Consider the following 12,215-nt stretch of genomic DNA (forward strand, 5'->3'; position numbering starts at 1 on the left):
CGGGACGGGTGGTGGGAGCTGCCAGATAAGCACCTGATGAGCCGCGTGCAGTGGCAGGACCTGTGCCCCCCCGATGAGCTGCCCCCCTGACGAGCCGCGTGCAGCAGCAGGACCTGTGCCCCCCTGGTGAGCTGTGCCTGTCCCAGCCCCAGCCCGAAGTTGCAGCCCACCCCGTGCCACACAGATCTGGGGGGGGGTGGGGGAGCGGCACATGCCCTTTCCTCTGATGAGCCATTTGCAGCTCTGTTCCGTGCCCCTCCCCACCCCGGCTGGTCAGCACCTGTCCCAGCCTCAGCTCCAACCCCATTCCCTCCCTCACTGCAGGGACCTTGATCTGCCCCACCCGACACCCTTTCCCTCCCCTTCCACCATACCAGACTTACCAGCTAGACGTAGCTCTTCAAGCTGAAGAGCTGAGTATTGGAAATCAGATTGATATCGGCCGATATGCCTCGTTAAAAATTGGCTATTGGTATTGGCCCACCCCTAGTATTAGCATACGTGAAATTACCTGAACCACAAGTCATAAACATAAACAGATACTAATTTTCTCCTTTTAAAAAATAAAATTAAATAAAACAGATGAAATGGTTTGTTTAACAAGCCACCCTAGATAAGACACTCGGTTAAGGATCAAGAAGTCTTGTAAGTCTAAAAAGCAAATTCTATACCAATGTTTTCTTGTAGGAATCAGCCCCTATTGTTGACCACTATGCAAAGGAAACCCCACATTCAACTAAGCTACCAAAACAAAATTTGCCAAACAAAATTTGCCAAACAAAATTTGAGGCAACCACTCCATCTCCCAAACCACCTTTACCCAATTACCTACCTAAAAATAGTTTGGGGAACTTCCCCTATATAAGAAACAGGTGTTTGAGGATACAAAAATGCTTTAAAAAGAGGGGCAGGGTACACAGAGATTTTTTGGGCTGATACCAATGGCGGATTTTTAACAAGCCATATCAGCTGGTACTGATCCAATTTCCAATTGCGACTGGGCAGCTTGGAGAGCAGCATCCAGCTGGTAAGTGTGTTGTGGAGGAAGGGGACAGGGAAGGGGTGTGGGGCGCAGATCGAGGCCCCTGCGGTGAGGGACAGAGTGAGGCTGTGGCAGGCACTGCACAGCCAGGGTGGGGCACGGGATGCAGCTGTGATCAGTTCATCCAGAGGGTGCGGGGAGTGGAGTGGTAGTGGCAGCTTCTGCTGTTGCACGCACCCTGGGAGAGCATGGGGGGGCATGTTCCCCTGGATTTGTGCAAGGGGTGAGGGTGGGCTTTTGCTATGGGCTCAGGCTGAGGCGGCACTGGGCTCTTCCTGGTTGGGGAGGGTTGAACCGAGCTGTGCTCAGGGCAGGAAGGGGGTTGGGGTGGCTGCAATCCCCCCCGCAAAGTGAAGAGCCCAGTGCCAGCCCAGCCTCAGCCCACAGAGGCAGCCCGCCCTCGCCCCGCATGCAGATCTGGAGGCACATGTCCCCCATGCCCTCCTGATGCTGTACACACCCCAGGAGCCGCCCCCCACACCTCCTGGATGAGCCGCTCACGGCTGTGCAGCACCTGCCCCTGCCCTACTCCCTCCCTCACCACTGGGGCCTTGATCTACCTCTCACCCCCCGCCCCCAACGCCCGTTCCCTACCACAGACATACCAGCCAGACCCAGTTGCTCTTCATTCTGCCAGGCTGTGCTCCTGGCCGCCTGCACGGGGCATTTATCGGCCACATTATCAGCTACATCAGCCAAAAAAAGCCAATTGCCAATGCAGTCAATTTTTCTTATATCGGTGTTGATTCAATATAGGACTGATGTGTTGGTGCACCTCTATTTAAAAATATTCTGCTTTTCAGATGCTTGAATGTCTTAGTTCAGATACTGCTCCACCTGCTATATATGCCACCCTGCTGAGCAGACACACGGCTACATGCAATCTTTTAAAAATCTTTCAGCTGCATTAAGCTGAAACTCTAGTTGAACAGAGACAGAGGAAAAGTTACCACCACTACTTCCTATCACACGCTGGGGTTTCCTTGGAAACCCTGCATCCACAAAAATAACTGTGTCTCAATATGTTTGCGAAATATCTGTGATCCAAGAGTACTGCATATGTTCTGTATGAGAAGACACATTAACTATATAAACAAACTGTGTATTTTAGTATATATATTTACCAAGGTTTAAACAGTTTCCAAACATGCTTGTAGGATGTTTTCTTTTCCAGCTTGTCAAGAAAAAAAGAAAACTCCATAGTCTTTTCTAAGGTGCTTATATCACTACTATATTTTTAAATTATTGCTGTAATACACTGAGTAACCACCATGAGTGGAATCTGGTAAGTGGAGGTAAAAAATCAGATATAAATATAAAACAAGACTGGAATAGTCTTTGCATAGCTTTCTGACCTTTGTGGTATAGAGGTTTTTGCCCAGGTTTTCAAGATTCATTCCCAGTGTCAAGGAGAATGAACAAAAAAAATAATAAAAAAGTAAAGGTCAAAGGCCCCTTGGAACTCCACAAACCAAAATATAGTCAAGGCATGTCAGTGTCTTTAGTCAATAGCACACAGAATGAAGTGGCTGGCACCACTCTTTAGCTACCTTTGACTCCCCAGCCCAAGTGATTGTGAACCCACCCATGAAGACCTGGGTCAATAGGGAGAAGCCTAAAGCACAAGTCCAGACCAAGGCTCAGACTGGTCCCTCTGGTGCTATAGCATGTTACCCACTCTGCCGCCATACCCCAGAGTAAGTAGTCACCATCAGTCTAAGGATGCTTTTGTTCTGATCTGCCTAAGTACTCACAGATGAAGTTCTTCAAATGTTTTTACTGAGAAGAGAGGGGAGCTTGGGTCTCGTTGCAGGACTTCAACCCGATGACTGGATTCTACCAGAGACTTCCTTATCAGCTTGTTTAAAAGTGAATTTTCTGCTAAATCCGCTAGGTAAACATGAAAAAGAAGAAATGAAAAAACTGCTTCCTCACCTGGTAGGTACTGTAAGAACCAAGCTGTGACTTCTGTAAGTGCCACAAAGGGAGTGTTGTACAAAGGGAAAGTAAATACTAGCCCCTTGAAAATAAAAATGAACTCAACATGCATAAGGTGAAGAAGCATTACAGAGCTGACATGATTCCTCAGGGCACCCCCTCAAGACTCCTGGGACGTGTGCCCTTCTTTGCAAAGGGGGATAAACATTGCTGTAGGACACCAATCAGACAATACAACCAATGAAAATGGAAAACGCCTTTGATGTAATAAATGAGTTCTATTTCAATATTAAGGGCTTGAACTATGTTAGGAAACAGGAACAGGGAACTCTTACTCGAAAATGAAAAAGTTCACAAGGAGTTATTTAGTAGTTCTTCTTATAAAGAACTCCATGTGCAGATATGTCCTTAAAAATAATTATAGTTTCATGCTGGTCAGACCACTTGACAGATAACAAATCTAGACAGTTTCTCAGGCAAGTCAATGTTTAAATAACTGTGCCAAGAACAAAAATAATAAACGCTGCCTCAGTCCCAAAGCCAGGCTTTTTAGAATTAGCAGGTGTTTTGGTCTGGGTTTTATTTTGTGGGGTGGGGGTAAAGGGAGACAGGGGGAGGTTATAGGATATAATTAGTTGCCAGAAGCCCAAGAATAGCTTGCCATTCCTGACAAAATTTGGTCTCGTCAGTCCTATATTAAGGGTCTACTGTCTTGTCAATGAATCTCTAACTCCTATTGTAGTAATCAAACTTTGGAGACAAACTGAAGGGGAAGAAAGTGAACCCACTAAATACTTCACCATGAAAATTACCCAGAAAATGTTGAAAACATTTTAAAATCAAGGAACCATAAATTCAGAAATGTTAGAATCAAGACTGCCTGTACAATGTTAATTTAGTTAATTTAGATGGTCTTTGAGATAAATGACCTTTCTAGGAATGAGGAAAACAATAGCTGATATGAGCTGAAGCTCCTCCTATAGTCTGACCCCATTTCCTTGATAGGCCACCACATAAAGGAAAGAGAAAGGAACAAAGACAGAAAATACAGAGGCTGCTGCTGGTGCAGACTCTTGCCTATAACTTGAGTACTAGAAAAGGGTGGGCTTGGTCCCTAGTCTTATCAGCTGTTGAGACTTGGCAAGCTTGCACCAGCACTGGGTTGACCTTATTTCTTTTGACCTTGTCTCTGTAAGCCTGTGACCAAAAACAGAGTTAAGCAGACTCCACTGACCATGGTAGACTTAACACAAAGCAAAGGAATGGAAAGAAAAAAATTAAGTGGGGAAGAAAAGGGTGACAAGGAAGGGACTGATTGAAGTTTCCTGTTCCAGGTTTTGTTCAAGACTTCACTGGTTTCACCAGCTTCAGCTGTCACATGGGTCTACCCCTCTCTGTCAGTCAGTACACACTAGAAACAGCAGGTGTCTATGCATGTTCTGGGATTGGGGGGAATCTTTAATTAGAGTGGCTCCTGGACAGCCATTTTAATTAAAACACCACAGCGTCACATGTATTAAGCATCCACATTTCAAAATGGGCACCAGGGGCACTTTAACTAAAGTTAATTCAATGAGTTTTAGTTAAAGTTTTAATTAAAGTGCTCCTGTAATTTACTGTGGCACTCACTCAAGCATTTCGCCTTCTCCAGCCAATCAGGCACTCCTGTCCCCTTGCAGGTTGGCAGCTTACCCTCCAGTGTGAGTCTTTAAGGCCCCCAGGGGTTCTCACCTGCTATGACTTGGTTGGAATGGTTATTAATGGGAGGAAGTTCTTAGGTCCTGCCTCCCCTGGTTCTCTCTCTGATCTCACACGCAGGTCTTTGGTTTTAGGGCTCCACCTCTCCTACACCCCACCTAACACCAACCAAATGAGATGTTAAGTCTTGGCTGAGGCTACCTTTTGGTCATCAAGCACAGCTGGGCATTAGCCCCTGTCTATTTTCAGCCCAAATTCAGAAGGTTTACTGTCCTTCTTGGGGCCTCAAGTTGGCCTGACTCATCTACTCTTGTACCCTGGGGTGCACCTTACTTCAGGTCTCTCTCCCCCAGGGTTACTCATGGCTTTTAACACTCCTCTGTTTCTCCTCTCCCTGCAGGCTCGCCACCGTCTCAGTCTCTGTCGGTGTCATCTGGGATCCACGGCTGCTGGAGAGGCGAGTATCCTGGCTCCTCCAAGCCAGCCGCAGCTGGGCACCCCAACTCTCGGGGTTGCCACCACTTGACCCTGCCAGGGCATACAAGCACTTCCCATTGTTCTGGACACTCAGAAGGATCCACTTCTGGTCCTCCCTGAACGTCGGTTGGCGGGGATTTTATCCCTCTACAAAGTATGCCACCAGCACCAGGAGGCTTTTTTGATCTTTGGCAGCATTCTGCTGCTGCCACTTCCCCTGCTGCTTTTGCACCAGCGGTAAGTTTATTCTCGTGGCGGCATCCCCACCACAGTCCCCACAGCCATTTTGAAACACGGGGTGCTTAATACATGTGATGGTGAGGCACGCTGGAGCGTTCAAATTAGAACACTCCAGCAGACTTGATTAATGGTCTAATAGATTAATTAGGATGTACAGGCACCCAAAGTGACAAGAGCCCAACAGAGTCTCAGGGATCCTAGGACTCCAGGAGAGTGGGGGAGGGGTGGAAGGGACAATAGTCATAATGGCGACATTTGTTCTTTCTAGTCCACCCATGCGTTTGGTATATATATCCTATGAAGTACTACCAAACGGTGTGAACAGCTTTGGTAAGTAGCCATTTTGTCTGCTACCTTTCAACACACCAATTTCAGTTTCCTGACTTTCAATCCCTCTCACCTTGTTTACTAGACATATTCTCAGCGATGCTATGATTTGTCATTAGGAATTTTCATTTGAAACTGGTTTGTTTTGGATTTTTACCAATTTTTATAAACATTTTTATGCATTAGAGTAGGTGGACTTCTGTTGCATCGGAGAACTTAAAGAACAGGACTTTGCATAACAGGTCTCACCATTCCTTTGCATCAGCAAATATCTGTGAAACCTACTGGAAAAGTTTCCATTTGCCTTTAAGGTTACTCTATGTAGGAGTTGATTATCCACTGCTGCTATGTCCTTAGCTCACGTGGCACAGATGGGTCCAAAGGCCCCATGAATGCGTGGGGAAGGTGGAACCAGCAATGTCACACAATTAAATTTGGAGAAGGGAGAGGGGGTATTTTTCTCTCTTTTTTTCTCCTCCAATTTGCTAACTAATCTGGAAAATTACACACAAGAAGTTACATTAAAAGAACATTAAGACTGCGAAATCAAGTTAGATGTACATGATTATAGTCATACTGCACAATCACAAGCCAGTTTTTCCCCCACAGGATACTGTCAGTAGATAAGACTTCAGAGAGACCAAGACAAATTGGAGGATTGGACCAAAAGAAATTTCATGAGGTTCAATAATGACAAGTGCAACGTCCTGCATATAGGATGGAACAATCTCACGCATCGGTACAGGCTTGGAGGCTAACAGGCTGGGCAGCAGCTCTGCAGAAAGGGACCTGGGGGTTACAGTGGACAATAAGTTGAATATGAGCCAACAGCGTGCCCTTGTTGCCAAGAAGGCTAATGGCATACTGGGCTGCATCGGCAGGGGGGTTGCCAGCAGATCAAGGGAAGTGCTTATTCCCTCCTATTCAGCACTGGAGAGGCCACATCTGGAGTACTGTGTTCAGTTTTGGGCCCCCACTACAGAAAGGAAGTGGACAAACTGCAAGGCGACAAAAATGGTGAGGGGGCTGGGGCAAATGACTTATGAGGAGAGGCTGAAGGAATTGGCCTTATTTAGTCTGGAGAAGAGAAGACTGAGGGGGGATATAATAGCAGCCTTCAATTACCTGAAGGGGAGTTCAAAAAAGGATGGAGCTGTTCTCAGTGGTGGCAGATGACAGAACAAGGAGCAATGGTCTCAAGTTGCAGCATGGGAAGTTTAGGTGATTTTACGGAAAACTCTCTCACTAGGAAGGTAGTAAAACACTGGAACAGGTTACCCTGGAGGCAGGTGGAGGGCACAGTGACCGCCTGCAGGCGGAGGTGGTGGTGTCGGTGGCAGCGAGTGGGGAGCTCCCACAGGCAGCTGCGGCAGTGTTGGCAGCAGGGGCAGACCAAGCAGGAAGCTCCTGCAGGTGGCAACAGCAGTGTTGGTAGCGGGCGCCGACCAGCGGTTGGCGACCACCTGCAGATGCCACTGTTGGCAGCAGCCAGCAGCAATCAGGGTCTGGCTGCAGAAACCACCAGTAGCATCGGCAGCAAGGGGGGGATGGTGAGCAGCGACCACCCTCAGGCACCGCTGGCAGCATCAGCGGCACTTTTTGCAGGGGATGCGCTGCCAAGCTCAGGGGGTGCACATGTCTTCCTACGCATCACCAGTGCTCAGAGATTGTGGAATCTCCATCCTTGGAGGTTTTTAAGATCTGGCTAGACAAAGCTTTGGCTGGGATGATCTAGTTGGAGGATGGTCCTACTTTGAGCAGGGGGTTGGACTAGATGACCTCCCAAAGTCCCTTCCAACTCTAATTTTCTATGATTCTAAGACAGACTTGTTCTGGAGATGAGTCAGGATGGTATAGTGAAGAAAGTTATTTGCAAGAGCTCTAGCCCAGTGGTTCTCAACCAGGGTGCCATAAGACCCCCTCAAGAGAGCTGCATCACAAACACAATGGCAGTGGCCAGGTAAACCTGCCCTGCATGCAGAGCTGTAGCACACAAATGTTCCTCCCACACTGGGGTTCTCACATAACCCTATTCCTGATATCTTCCCCTCCTCCACCAAACTCCAGCACCAGTCTCTTCCCACCCAGACTATGGTCCAATCTACTCTTTCCTCGTACAAAACTCTTGTCCCTCTACACTCAAGTCATCTTTCCCATACTGCCTGGCCACCAGGAGGGGGATCACTGAGATCACAGAAAAGCAGTCTCAATTCTGTTTCAGTCCTCAGCCCACCCAATTTGACAGAAAATGCCAGGCAAGTCCTGCCAAGCCCCTATAATCCTGTGTGCAAGCCTACTCAATGCAGAAAATCACTGGACAATTTCTCTGCAGTAAGTCTCTGCTGAGCATGTGCGAAGTGACATTATTTTCCCAAAGCAGTACAGCTTGACCAAGTGGATTTACAGATACAGCAGAAAGCAGATCTGTAGCCCCAAGCCACCCTGCACAATCAGGTTCCTGCTCCAAAGCATAGGGTGAAACAGCTTTTCTGCAAAGCTGTTAGTGGAATTTAACATGACAGAACAATGTATTTTCCCCTAGTTTTGGATTAAATGAATTCAGCCTTTGACAGAAAAAGAAAAAAAAACTTTCAGCCCAAATGGTTAACATTAGGCTATGTAATTAACAACTGAAAAGAACTACATCTTACAATGGGATGCACCAGACAACCATAATAGATGCTCTGCTATCTCCATTCATAATAAGCTTTCATAACTAAATAAAACATATTTCCAATTAGTGCGCGGTGGAGTAGAACAGCTGTGGGCAAAATACAACCTGCCAAGGGACTCTATACAGCCCACAATGGGTCCCTTGGCCCTGCCTGGCCGAGGTGCAGAGGGCAGCCCAGGCTGTGGCACATGCAGCTAGCTGCTCCCACTGCCCCCCCAAGCACATCAGCAGGGCTGGGGCAGCATGGCTGCTGGACTAGCTTCCTGGTAGCCTGTGCAGCAGCTGTTCCTTCCAGTTGCCATGGCCAGGCACCTGACCCATCTGCCTCACATCCACCACCAGGGCATTAGATGGAGCAGGTGGGCAGGGTCTCCATGGAGACTGACTTGGGAGCTGTGTGGGCCAGGCACTTGGCTGGGCAGATTGGACTGGGACCATGGGTTGGCAGGGAACATCCATGACTGGGACGGGCAGGCGGGGCTGGGATCAGGATCTTGGGGTGGTAACAGCATGGGGCTGGGGCCCAGGGCAGAGCCACAATCCACTGCCAACACATCCCTGAGATGAGCGCCAGTTCTGCAGGCAGGGCCAGGGGAAGCAGATCACAGCTCTGCCCCAGACTCCAGCCCCACACTATCACCACCCCAAGGTCTCAGCCCCACCCACTTGTCCCACTCCCAGATGCCTCCCCCTGCCATCCCATCCATGGCTCCATCCCATCCTCCTGGCTGAGCACGCTGCCCTGCAAGTCCTGAGCCAGTCTCATGAAGACCCTGGGATCACCAATGACAGCGCAGGGTATGGCCAGACCCTAGAGGTGCACCAATGCATTGGTCTGATATCGGATTGGCACTGATATAAAGAAAATTGACTGAATCAGAAACCTACCTGATGTGGCTGAAAATTTGGCTGATAAATGGCCCATGCATGCGTGCAGCTGCGGCACAGCACATAAGCAGTGAGGAGCACAGCCCGGCAGCATAGACAGCTGCATGTAGCTGGTCAGTCTGTTGTGGTGGAAGGGGGAGGGGGAGGGAAGGGGTGTGGGGGCGTAGATCAAGGCCCCTGCAGTGAGTGAAGGAGTGGCGCTGAGGCAGACACTAGCCAGCCGGGTCAGGTGTGGGATGGAGCCATGGCTTGTGCAGGGGGGTGGGGGGCAGCTCCTCCTTCTGTGCACACCCCTCGAGGGAACAGATGCAGGGCATGTGCCCCCCAGATCTGGTGCAGGGTAGGACCAGGCTCTTCCTGGCAGGGGGGGAGGGGGTTAGGCCAGGAAGAGTTCAGGGCAGGCAGTGGTGCTGGGAGGAAGGGTTGGGGGGGCTATGGAGAATTTGGGGGTAACTGCAGCCCCCCCTTTAGTCCCCTCCCAATGCCACTGCCCACCCTACACACAGCCTGGCCCAGTACTCCCCACCACCAGGAAGAGCCCAGCGCAGCCCCAGCCTGCGCAGATCTGGGAGTACACACTCCCCCCACTATGCCATCCCAGGGTGTGCTCAGTGGCAGAAGCCACCTCCCACTTGCCCCAGATGAGACGCGACTCTGCCCCGTGCCCTGCCCCAGCTGGGCAGCCTGACCCGGCCCCACTCCCTCCCTCCCCACGGGGGCCTTGATCAGCATTCCTTCCCCCCCACTCCCCTTCCACCACAACAGACTTACCAGCTGCATGTTGCCAGGCTGTGTATTAGAAATCAAACTGGTATCAGCCAATGTGCCTCCTTAAAAATTGGCCATTGGTAGAGGCCTCAAAAATGCCTATCGGCACACCTCTACCGGGCCCTGGGGCAGAGCCACTAAGTGAGTTTTTGTGAGCTGTTGTGGGCAGGGAGGAGGGGCAGGTGCTGACCCAGCCTGCAACAGCTCACCAAAACTCCCTAAGTGACCCTCTGGCTCAAATAATTGCCCATCCCTGCATTAGGAGGTAGGGAGGTGGGAAGGTGGACAGCTGTACTCATGGCCCACCTTGCATCAATGAAGCTCAACTTACATAGCTCATTGTTCAATGGAGCCTAAATGGGAAATCAGTTATGGAAAGTGTGATGCATTTCTTTTGAAAACCTATCATTTTCAGATGTATAGTTACATGCATACTCGAAACTAATTTCATCTTCTTAAGTGTCACTCATTTTCTACACTGACTTTTTAATGGCACTGTCACCATTACATAGCACCTTTTATATAAACTTTACCAACTGTAAATGTTAAAACAGGAATCACTCGACGAAGCGGTGAAATAAACTGAAAACCTAACAGCTGCTGATCAGTATTCAGGCTAGGAATAAAAGAATGCTTTGGGGGTTAGTTAAGGTAACCAGAATTTTTCTGACTTTAAAAGGACTAAAAAAATTACAACCTGCATCCCTTGTCACCTTGTCCATATCTCTGAAGCAGAGCCCATGATTCTTTTATTAGACCAACTTAAATAGTTGGAAAAAAAAATTTAAAGCAAGCTTTTGGATTTAAAAACCCTTCGTCAGGTTGGACGTTTTTGCCAGAAGCCAGAGGCTGGGCTGGTATGCATGAAAGACAGGCAGTCAGTAAAGATGTAAACTGAGGAGTCAGTGGGTGAGAACAGCCTCTGGCTGCTTTACTTTTCATTCCATCCAGGAAGAGCACACGCCAACTGCAAAAACTTCCTCAGCCTGACAAAGGGTTTTTAAACCTGAAATCTTGCTTTAAAAATGTTTGTTTTCAACTATTTAAGTTGGTCTAATAAAAGATAACAGATCCACCCAAAGAACCTTGTCTGCCTGTGTCCTTAGACCAACCCAGATACAAGGTACACCCCTGATTCTTCTATGTCTTTTACACTATTGGAGTGGTTAAATCTAATAAAATACCTTACCAGTTGACTAACAAATAATCCCCCAAGCACTGGGGTTCCTCATGAACGCATCAACATTTTACTGATGTACCATTACCATCAACAAAAAGGAGATTGAAACGACTCTGGTTCTCTGAAGGGCTGAGAAAGTAGGACTCTTACATGCTTTACTGACACGGCCTAGTCACTAGATGGGAGTACAGAGCCATTGCCACATGCTCCCACGAAACCAAGACATGGCTAGCATGCCCGCACTCCAAGCTGAAAAGACATGACAATTCCCCTTTAAACATGAAAACCTTGGAAAAGATGCGCGATTCCCACCTTCGTCATCATCCTCTTCTTCTTCTCCTCTATTAGTTGTAGCTCTGTTCCCTTAGATGGGGGGAAAATGCAAAACGTAAATGGCAATTTACAGGCTTATAACCCAGTGCTAGCCAAGCGCTCATACTTTAGATCCAGTTCAGCAGAGGTGGGTTGTTACACCTGTGCACTAAGACACGTGGAGGTGGTCATGTAAAAAAATGGACTCGTTAGGGCAAGAGGAGTTTCCAGCCTAGGTGTTACTACTGCGGCAGTAGCCAGTGGTCAAAATCATGATACTTAAGACTGTAAAGTGTCTATTGCACACCCCATTTTCTTACTCAGGGTGATCAGAACCAGATTCTCCCTCCGCGTCCATGCTTTCCCCAAACCAAACTCTTCTCTTACCAAAACAAGAATCCATTTTTGAATGGCTCACATAACCTTGCTTTCAATGGTTCAAATCACAAAGGAAGACTAGAGAAAAACCAAGTTCCCCTTTAAACACATGAAATTCCTGATTTTTAACAGGGTCACAGCAGAGACCGGTGAAATGCTCCGTTCACGCAGAGGGGCCCCGAGACCTTACCCGGGCGCGGGGCCTCCCCGGGCACTGGGCAGCAGCGGGGCATTTCCCGGGTCCCTCATCATGGGGCAAGGCCCGGAGCAGCGGGGGGAGGGGAAGGGGAGGG

General features: G+C 48.5%; 1 protein-coding gene across 1 annotated transcript in view; it reads right to left on the minus strand.

The window, feature by feature from the left end:
- The window catches only part of DDX25 (DEAD-box helicase 25), a 35,250-nt gene extending 23,655 nt beyond the window's left edge, over positions 1-11,595 (minus strand). The window contains exons 1-2 of the mRNA XM_025216315.1: positions 11,545-11,595; positions 2,797-2,932 (exon numbers count right to left, since the gene is read on the minus strand). The gene's annotated coding sequence lies outside the window, so the exon portion shown is untranslated. The remainder of the gene's footprint in view (positions 1-2,796; positions 2,933-11,544) is intronic.
- Between the last annotated feature and the right edge of the window lie 620 nt (positions 11,596-12,215).

Source organism: Alligator sinensis, unplaced genomic scaffold, assembly GCF_000455745.1.
Source record: "Alligator sinensis unplaced genomic scaffold, ASM45574v1 scaffold1368_1, whole genome shotgun sequence".
Classification (NCBI taxonomy): Eukaryota; Metazoa; Chordata; order Crocodylia; family Alligatoridae; genus Alligator; species Alligator sinensis.